The 10,803-nt window shown below is 45.4% G+C and overlaps 1 pseudogene; it reads left to right on the top strand.

Moving 5' to 3' along the window:
* Nucleotides 1–5,915: 5,915 nt before the first annotated feature.
* Nucleotides 5,916–10,803, top strand: part of LOC149212544 (large ribosomal subunit protein eL21x/eL21w pseudogene) — a 49,365-nt pseudogene continuing 44,477 nt past the window's right edge.

Below are 10,803 nucleotides of genomic sequence, written 5' to 3'. Positions count from 1 at the left end.
AATTTGAAGAAGTGGAAGATGATATTTGAGAAGAAATCACTCCACGTAGTAGTGCCCCTAGACCCTGCAGAAGGACCATGCTATAGTGAACCCATTCGCGATTATGAAAGCGACGATGACTTGGTCCAAATTTATAAGATAATGGCGCGAGATCAGGATTAGGTGAATCCGACAACGGATCGAAGTATTTCATGGGACCACGAAAGATCTTGCACTTCAGATTCAGATGAGGAGTTGGAACACTGGCATAACCGATTGCATGAAGTATCTACGTTGTGTTGTAATATGATGATTAAATCGTTGCACTATGTATCATCGGAGGTAAGGAATCTACCTTATTATGATGGTTTAACTGACGTTGATAAATTTTTGGATAAATTTGAGAGGGAAGTGCCAGAGGAGCATCACTTCCAGGCCTTGGATAGATGGTGGGGTATGCACAAAGATAGTTTTGATGATTGGTGTGTGTAAAAAAAGATGACGAGATTGTGGTTTGGTCACCCACAAGTGCGACTAATAGAGAAATATGATAGAAGGAATGACCCACGCAATCACCTAGCCAAATAGACTAAGGTTTATGGAGCAGAGCCTCAACCTAAATGGGTACATCTATTTTGTCATACTTTGGATGTAATACCAATGAACTGGTACTTGGAAATAGAGCTCCGCCATGGCACTGAAGAATGGGACATTTTGCGACAGGGATTCTTGATGACATTTAGCTTTGAGGATGGGTTTGAAAGTATTAACAAGGCATTGCAAGAAGTTAAGGTAGCAATCTTCAAAGTACCATAGGATCCCTTGGACTTAATTCAACCGGATTGGACCACCCAGCTGAGCCACGCATTGGAGTGCTACAATGTGACTGTCGAAGAAGAGGACGAGGACCCAAGGAACATTAACATCCCAGAGACTGAAGGTCACCGCGAAGTTGAAGGACCGCAAATTGAGAATCCAGATATCACCGCGCCGCTAAAAACAAGACAAGTGAACATTGGGACAGAAGTAGAGCCAAAATTTGAAAAAATTGGGGACTACTGGGATGATGCAACAGTAGATAAGGTCATTGAATTGCTCTGCGAATACCAGGACTTGTTCCCTACGAAGTTCTTAGACCTAAAGGGGATAATAGGAGACCTAGGGGTTATGAAAATTACACTAAAATCAGACACAAAGCTGATCAATCAGAGGCCTTACCACCTCAATCCGAAGTATAAAGAAAGGGTCTGCTTAGAGTTGGATAAAATTCTTGCGACGGGCATCATTGAACTAGTAGAAGAGTCCGATTGAGTAAGCCCAATAGTAGTTTAGGACAAGAAACAAAAGGATGAAATAAGGATATGTGTAGATCTCAGGAAGTTGAATGATATCTACATACATGATCCCTTTCCAACTCGGTTCATTGACGAGGTGCTGGATAATGTAGGAGGACATGAGGCATATTCGTTCATGGATGGGTTCTCGGGGTACCATTAGATCAAGATCGCACTGGAGGATAGAAGTAAGATGATCTTTGCGTGTGGTCATTGCGATGTTTAAGGACTTCATTCACAAGTTTCTCAAATTATATTTTGATGATTGGATGGTATTTGGGCTGGTGAAATGCCATGTAGCTACTTTACACTTGATGCTAGATACATGTCGGAGGTACCAAATCGCACTCAATTTGAAGAAATGCTTGTTCTTTGTCCCTTTTGGCATCTTACTCGGTCACATGGCATGCAGACAAGGACTAATGGTTGACCCAGCTAAGATAGCAGTTATAATTAATTTAGAAGCACCAAGAAGTGTGAAATAGTTGTGCGCAACATTGGGGCATACAGGATACTATAGAAAGTTCATCAAAAGCTATGCCCAGATTACTGTGCTGATGGATAAGATTCTATAAAAGGATGCTACGTTCTGTTGGAATGAAGACTGTCAGCAAAGCTTAGATGTGTTGAAGGAAATAATGGTCACATCACTGATCCTAGTCTTCTCGGATTGGAAGAAAGATATTCGTGTGCATGTGGATGCGTCATGTATTATGATAGGAGCAGTACTAACATAGGCCAGTGAGGTAGACTTGGATCATCCTATAGCATTTTCAAGTAGGAAGTTGTCCAAATCTGAGAAGAATTATTCAACGACAGAGCGCGAAGGGTTGGCCATGGTGTACATGCTTTAGAAGTTCAAACACTACTTGCTAGGCGTACACTTTAAGATGTATACAAACTAGTCCCCATTGAAGTACTTGGTTAACAAGCATGTGTTGGGGGGGAAGATATGCGGATGGTTGTTTTTATTTGAGGAATATGATTTCGAAGTTATTGTGAAGCCAGGCCAATTGAATGCTAGACCATATCATTTGTCGTGCATTGAAATAGGACAGGAGCCTACTAATATGGAGAAAGGAAAAGTTGACATGTAGCTCTTTGCAGTGCATGTCATGGACAATCACTTTGCAGATATCATACACTTCCTGACGATGGGGACGCTCCAAAAGTGTGTACTAGTCAACGAAAGAAAGAGCCAGTGGTGCATGCGGCAAACTTTTTTGTCATCGCAGGTTATTTATATAAAATGGGCTCGGATGAAATTATGCGACGTTATGTACCTGAATTTGAATGAAACAACATCCTTGCTGAAGCTCATGGAGGAGTCATGGGAGGACATTATGTAGGAAAAGCTACAACGCAAAAGATTTTACGCGCTGGGCTATGGTGGTCGACGCTTCATAAGGATTCCAAGGCTTATTGTAGGGCATGTGATGCATGTCAAAGGACATGCAGGCCATCGTGGAGGGATGAGCTACCTCTGAGTCCACAGATATCATTACATCCATTTGAGAAGTAGACAATTTATTTTGTGGGACCAATTCAGCGTCTAGGAAGGAAGATGAGTGTGCAATACATCATCACCGCGACTGAGTATTTGACCAGATGGGCGGAGATGCAACCTATGAAGGACTGTACAAGGGAAACAAAAGCAAAGTTCATCTTTGAGTATGTATTGACTAGATTTGGTTGCCCGAATATTTTGATGAGCGATTGTGGTATGCATTTCCTTAATGAGACGATCAGTGCGCTGACGGAGGAGTTCCAGGTTTATCATCAGAAGAGTATGCCATATCACCCGAAGGCTAATGGGATGGTGGAAGCATTTAATAATATATTGGAGAATGTGCTGACGAAGGTCTGCAATGTACAAAGGAATGACTAGGATATGCACGTACCCGCAGTGCTATGGGCTTACAGAACGACTTGCAAAAAGATGACTGGACAAACGCCTTTTAGGCTAGTTTATGGCATAGAAGCTGTGATGCCAATGGAGTACATTGTACCTAGTCTACGCATAGCAGCATTCACAGGAATGGCAGATCGCGGAGCCCTAGAATAAAGTCTCGCGCAGCTGACAGAGCTAGAAGAGGATAGATTTTTGGCTGGATTCCATCAACAAGTTCAAAAGGAGAGAAAAAAGGCATGGCACAATCGGCACATCAAATTCTGCACCTTCAAGGTAAATGATTTAGTATTATTATATGACCGCAAGTTTGATAAATTTCCAGGAAAATTTCAGATGCATTGGCTGGGGTCCTATGTCATCAAGGAGATTACCGATGGTGGAGTAGTTCAGCTGGTGAATTTGAATGGAGAGCCATTTCCAGGGAAGGTGAATGGCAGCTGATTGAAGCCATACATTTAGGATTCAGCTAGATGACTATATGGTGGAGGCACAATCTTAGCGCTCTAGGCAGCTAGAAGGAGGCGCAGGACTATAAACTACACTCCCTGGGTTGTAGAGCTGCGCAACTAGGGGACTGCGCGAAAGGGAGGAATGTCATAGTATCGACAGAACCATGAAGGGAGCTGCGCTATAGAAGGAGAGACCATGCAGGGCAGCCAAAAAGTGACTATTATGGTCACTGTTCATGAGTTGACAGTGGGAAAATGGCTAAGTGGAGCAGGGGGCGGAATTTAAGTCAGAATTTAAGAGTGAGATCTGTGAAAATCTGTTGCCATTCTAGCATTTATGAGTGGATTTTGGGGGGAACAGTTGGATTCAAATTCGAATTTGCATATAAATTACAGATGACTACCCAATGAAAAACACTTTGCATTCTGAGAATTGAGGTGTTGAGCTATCAAGTGTGCATGAACCTTGAGAATTTCGAGGCTTTGGTGGCTAGTTCAGTATTTGAAAAGTTGCCTAGAGCAACCCAGGAGCTTCTTACTAGACTCATGTCGGCACTCATGGAAACCGCAAGTGCTGGAGGATCGATGACATATGAGGGAGCTGCCCCTGAGATTGCAAGTGTATAAGTGCCCATAGAAGTGCCAAAATCACAGAGGTCACCCAGGCCGAGGCCTACGCCACCTAAAGAGGGTCCCAAGACAGAGAAGGTTAAGTAGAAAGAAACACAGCTGGTGTGTGAGTCACCAAGAAAGCACCAGAAGGAAAAGCCCACCGCACAGGAGAAAGGCAAGGTGGTAGACTTAGAATCTGAGGAGGGCGTCGAAGATATGGATATGGATGCAAAGGACATTGACATTGAGGGTGTAGACCCTATCTCAAAGCTACCCAAGTACATGCCTCCGTGCCAGGGTAAGGTGAAGGTCCCGAAGGACCCAGATGCGGGGAAATTTTTGCTAAATACCCCATTGCTACCAGACCAGATCACGTTTGAAGGGTCGTGCTTGGTGCACATTCCCGCTCTAAAGTTGGAGGATTGGGACTTGGCAGACACAGAGCGATTCCCCCACTTGGTGACAGATACCTTTATGACCCGTGTGTTTTATAAAGATTATGGTGTCACTGCGCTGGAGCCACGACAATGGATTAAATGGGTGGACAAGGTAGGAATGTTAAACCTACTATGGGTGTCGCATTACCATCGTGCGCCCATAACCTTGATGGTGATCAAACAGTTGCTGTGCTTAGTGCACAATGGGTGCTTGTGGTTAGGAGAACCGATACCCATCACAGATATGTTGATCCATAGGGTCACATTGCTACCGCATTTAGGGTTGAATCCAGTCATGGCATTTGGCAGAAAGAGGGGCGAGCACAACCTCACCATGTGAATGAAGGGAAAATTCAAGCTTGCCAAGAAACCGTGCAGATACTTAATTTCTAGCATATCTGACCCTGTGGTTAAGGTCGCCACCAATATTTTGGCTGGGAAAATAATGAGGAAGTGTCGCGCAGATGAAGTGTTGGCACCAGTTGTGTCATTAGAGGCTCAGTGTGCAGAGGGCATACAATTTAATTAGGCACGCTATCTTTGTGGTGAGTTCCTCGCAAACTACAGAGAAGCGCAAGACTAGAGTAAAACCTTTCACTACTCTTGGTTACTGTTATCAATTGTGCTAGTTGCATGGGAATTACTGGAGGACAACTAGTTTCCTCCAGTCACGTCAGATCTACAATAAGCAATGAAGTTCGCTTCACTCTAGGCCACCAAGGATGCCGTGAGGGTCAAGGATGCTAAAATATTTTGGGTGCTGATGGAGGCAAGCATCCGCGCCACGATAAACTGCAAACCGAGGTTATCCCTAACTGTCTTTGAGCAGGTGTCAGGATATGTAGAGTTGAAAGCGAACTTCCACTGTGTTTCCATCCGGGCACAGAAGGACCCCGAGAAAAAATGGTATGATATTCCATACCTGGCAACAGACGATGAAATCGCAGCGGTCCTAGAGAGTTGGCCATCAGAGTGGCGCATGGCCTCAGACTTGTGAGCTAGATCTAGTAAGTCCATCGCGAAGCAAAAGAAGGAAGAGGCCTGGCTAAAAATGTAGTAGTTGGACAATGGAAGGAAAAAGGAGGCCGAAGACAAAGCTAAAGTAGAGCGCACTGCTAAGAAGTAGGAAGAGGAGGAAGAAGAAGAGGAAGAGCACGACTCTGACAGAAGTTAGAAGTCTCCTTCGCCGCAGATGGAGGAAGAAGAGCAGCAATCAGGACAGGGAGGTGTAGACCCAGAGACTACTCCATTCCGGGTTAAGAGCACTAGGGAGCAGGAAAAAGTAGGGTCGCAGAAGAATTATAAGGCTAGAAAATCATTACTTGAACTGATCACTTTGATTGAAGGTGATTTGAATGATATCGGGGACATGGTGAGGGACGCAACCACGGAACTGCTGCAATAGTTCGAGTAGCAAGCCTTGGTCTCCATTCATACAAGTCTGAACAAGCTACAGATTCAGGCCACTCAAGTGCAAACCAGTGTAGGACAGCATAGTGCGATGTCAATTAGCTTGGCGCCTGGGACCTCAAAAGCAGCGAAGCTGGTTCGCTCCTTGGATCCTTAGGCTGTCATGCTGTTGGACGGAGCATTAACTACAGAAGTGGAAGCTGAAAAGGCCATAGTCAGCACTCTCAAGAAGGTTAGGTTGAACTTGGACATGCTGCCAAGTGAAGCCCTTCACACCCTTCAAGACGGTGTGATCGTGGAACTTCGGGCCAGAGAGCAGCGCGTGCTAAATGTGATCAGGGAGTAGAAGGTCAACAATGCCCAGATGTTCGTAGAAAATACTTCCACGATTGATATCCTTAAGAATATCACAGAGAAGAATGAGTGCACCACAGTTGTGGTAGCTGAGGCCTGTAGAACTGTCTGGAGCTAAATATCCCAAAAGATGCACCAGTTGATGCTAGAATTCGGAAGCTCGTTGTAGGTGTGTGCGACGCAAGGACAGAGCTAGCTAAGGTTCAGTTCGAGTTGAACCTTAAGATCATAGAGCTCGAGTTGATGGCCCAACCTTTGGCTCCACTAGAAGTCATAGAGTAGTGTGAGGCAGCTGTCAAGGATGCAGTTTCCGCAGTGGATGCCGCAGTGAAGGATTGCACTTCACTCTTTGAGCAGTCGCTCGAAGTAGTTACCAGCTTGCAGGAAGATCCCAATGTGTAGTGGCTAGAAACAGAGGCAAGGGAACTGCAATAGAAGTATGATGAAGTCAAAGCGACGGTGCACAACATCGCCATCACACAGAGGTTGGCGAAGCTATAGGAAGCGAAGGCACTGAAGGAATAGGTGGACGTAGCACAACGCAAGGAGGAAGTACTGAAGGCTAGATTGGGGCCTTGGCTAGATGAAGCCTATGTTCTCACGACCACCATTGAAGGAAAATTGGCTAGTCTTTAGGAAACATAGTAGAAAATACAGGCAGATAGTGCAGGACCAGTGACAGAGCAGCTAGTTGAGCAGGTTAAGCAGGTGACGACGCAGTGTACCGCTGAGGTTGCAGTAGTAGAGGGGGAGCTGGTAGGTCTTCATGACAAGATATCTACCCCAGTAGAGTGAACTAGGGGCGAGTCACCATATTTGTGTTGGGGGCCTGTTGGGAACAGTTCCCTTAGGGTCAATTTTGGGGTTAAAAGCCCAAGTTTTGGGGCAGAAAGCACAAGTTTTGTATAAGAAGTGTAAAGTCTCTGCATTTTGTGGTCATGGAGAAAAAAGATGTAAAGAGTCATAAAGGGTTTTCGCCCTTCGTTTAATGTAGGTCATGTCGGCTTTAGGAGATCTACCCATGGTCCATGGACTATGGGATTGTATAAAAAGGGAAGTCTTAGATGCGTCTAAGGCATTTTTAGTTTAGTTTAGATATGTTTTGAAGAGTCCTTGATGTAATGGGTCTGTGAGAGCTAGGAGCGAAGAGTCTTAGCGTAGGAAATAGGCTCTGCAGCTGTGTGCACAGAGGCCTAGGGTAGAAGTACGTAGCTGAGTGCGTAGACCCCTACAGTTGTGTGCACAGGGTAGTTAGAGTCTATAAAGGAGATCTAAACATCAACAAAGAGAATTATTCTGGAATTACCTACGTATGAGCTATTTTAATTTTGTTATGAATGCATGTGATTATGTTATGTTGAATACTGGGTTTATTATTTAATGTTGTATTGATGCGCGAATCTATGTGTTTTACTTTGTTATATGAATGCAAGTAAGAATATCTATTTACGCAAAGATAATCATAATGCATGTTGAAGTTATCCACTACTTAAGCTGATCTAGGTAAATACAGTAGTAAGAGTAATTACAGAGGTGCATAAGTGTTTGAATCATCTAATTAGGGTACACGAAAGATAGTCATAGACCTTCGCGGAGGTCTAGAGGATGACTAAGGGAAGTATATCAATAAGCCCTAAAAGGCTTATTGATCTATGTGAACGAAGGGTTAGGGTATAGAGCAACATCAATGCCATCTTAAGGTGTAGAAACTTGGTTCCTGCATCCTCCCATACTACTTTGGGTGATACTTCAGTCTGTGCTCCGCAGATTGATGCCGAAAGGGCTAGTCGTATAGGGATTTGATTGCCTAATTAACGTTGAAAATGGGTCAGGGCCCATCAAGCCAACAACTCCCTACCAAGATCTACTGAGTAGACATCAGCACCGATGAATCCTATCCCCCCCAAGAGTTTAATAGTCTAATGGATCTGGGGTCAATACCCAATAACAAACCACCAGATCGCCCTCGGGCATCTAGTGTAGTGAAGTGCCATCCAGGTAATATAGCCTCAAGAATGGGTGTAATTTATGTTCCAGATGCAAGTGTCTCTTGTAAGAATATAATTTCCACCGTTTCCAATTCCATCAAACGACGGAAGGCTAATTTCTTTGCAGGGCTATCCAACCCCCAACAATTGTAGGAGAGCCACTTCATGGAGAACCAGGGGGGGGGAAGGTCAATGCTCTAAGGACCTTATCAATGGGTTGTTGTCGCCCTTTTACCACATCCAGTCCCGCTTGGAGGATGGCTTTAGAGATGTTGGATTGTCTACCACGGGCAGTCTTGGAGTGCGAAGGAAGGGGAGTAATTCCAATTCCACTACCTTCCCCCAGGAGTATGCGAGATAATGACCGAAGGTTATAACAATGTCCCAAATTAGAGTCAATGGATGGCTCCGTAGGGGAGAGAGAATCTGGTATCCAAGTGATGGTGGGAGGAGTGGGGGAGAAAACAGGTGTAAATGGAAACAATGTACATAAAACAGAGGGGGAACAATGCACAGTACCATCATGACAAAATGAAGTGCAAGGAGAGTAAACAGATGACAACAATTGGAGGGATGGAGGGTTAGAGATGGTACCCGCTTCAAAGGTAGCTGCCGCCATAGCCGCGTGCAATCTGGTGATACATGGGGATGGGGGACGAATCTACTCCTTGCGAGTGCTAGTGCCATGAGCTGCCTGAGTGTCCATCAGTTGATCATATTCATGTGTAACAGGTGCCTTCCCATGAAGATCAGGAACTAGGGTTGCAGTGGCTTGTTCAGGTTGTGCAACCGAAGCAGAGCTAGATGCAAGTAGGGGACAATATTTATACAGATGTCCAATTTTGTGACATCTCCTGCAACGATATGGAACTCCCTCATAGTCCAATATCTGTACCCTGCATGTATCCCTCCAATGTAGCTGCATACTTTCCTCCAAACCTTCCCTTGTATCAAGGAAAACTAGGATGTAAACCATGGACATATTCCTAGTCAACATGTAAGATTTGTCGTAATCCATGTATCTGTCAAGGGCATTCCCAATCCACTTGAATATATCTTCCAACTCGAATTGTAGTGGGAGGCCAAGAAATCTGACCCAGATGGGTCCAGCCCCAAGGTGTTCACGCTCAGGATAAAAAAGGGGGCTCCATCATTTGAGGAGAACCAGAGCCAATTCAATGTGCCAGTGTTTTGATAAAACCCAAGGAATAAACCCAGGCCTCTGAAATCGCAAAGTGAACCATCTGCGAGAGAGGGTAACCACTGACGGTAGTTTGGTGCGGACTTGTCCCCATATCTCCAGCAACCACTGCTTCAATCACGTGGCCGAGTATGCCCTACCCTGAACACGACCAACCAAAACCCGGTTGGAGGTATCCAGTACTTCCCCCATTTGAATGTCGACACCAAATGTGAGGGGTATCTTCTTATTGCCCGCCTTCACCCCTTTGAAACACTTTGCAGGATGCCCAGGCCAATTTGGGGGTAACCTAGTATGTTGTGATTGAGATGGAATCGCATTGGCCTCCCAACAAGGGTTCTCGGTCAAACCCTGATGAGGAGGAGATGAGTCTGCAAAGCATCCGGAGGTGGGAGGGTTGGGGATGGGGGGGGAGGAGGACGAGATCGTAGGGTCCAGTGGAGGGGGTGGATGCATATGCGGAGCTTGTGGAGGGAGGATGAGGGAATATTCTAGGGGAAAGGATGGAGTGAGGTTCAAAGGGTAACGGGGGATCAGGCAGGTTAAGACAGGAAGAGATAAACTGTAGAGAGGCCGGGGATAGAGGGGGGAGGTCAGAGTCAGGTGGGAAGTCCACCGCTTCAGGGCATCTGGGAAACGGAAAAGAAGAAGATGACGACCCAGGTAATGGATGAGACTGCTAAGCCGAGATGGTGAAAGCAGGGTATTCTGGCACCGAGTAAACCCCAGGTGCTCCAGCTAGGGTTGTGGGAATTTCCAGCGAGATGTTCGAGGAGGTGATCGGAAGATGCAGAGGAAAAAAAATCCAGTGGGGGTCCAGTGCGAACGGATCCTCGGAATAATCAACAATGTCGCCCTCCATGTTAACCGACAACAGATAAATAACCGTCCCAAGAAATGCCCCAACTGACAAATGTTGGGTTAGAGAGGTGTATAGAGCAGGTCACCGCGAATAGACCAGATGATCTACAAACAGAGGTGGTCAGCAGGAATGCAAGATGGTAAACGCTCGTGAAGGTGATAGCATGTGGTTAACATTTCCTGTCCAGGCCAATGGGTAGGCTGCCATCGCCGAAGCTGTCAAACCCTAAACCATGGTTCGAATTTCATCGCCCTCCGTCTTATGT

The sequence above is a fragment of the Pinus tabuliformis genome, chromosome 1_1 (assembly GCF_031772625.1).
Source record: "Pinus tabuliformis cultivar Carrire ecotype Pingquan chromosome 1_1, CPIR1, whole genome shotgun sequence".
NCBI lineage: Eukaryota > Viridiplantae > Streptophyta > Pinopsida > Pinales > Pinaceae > Pinus > Pinus tabuliformis.
This window is presented reverse-complemented; position numbering and strand designations above follow the sequence as displayed.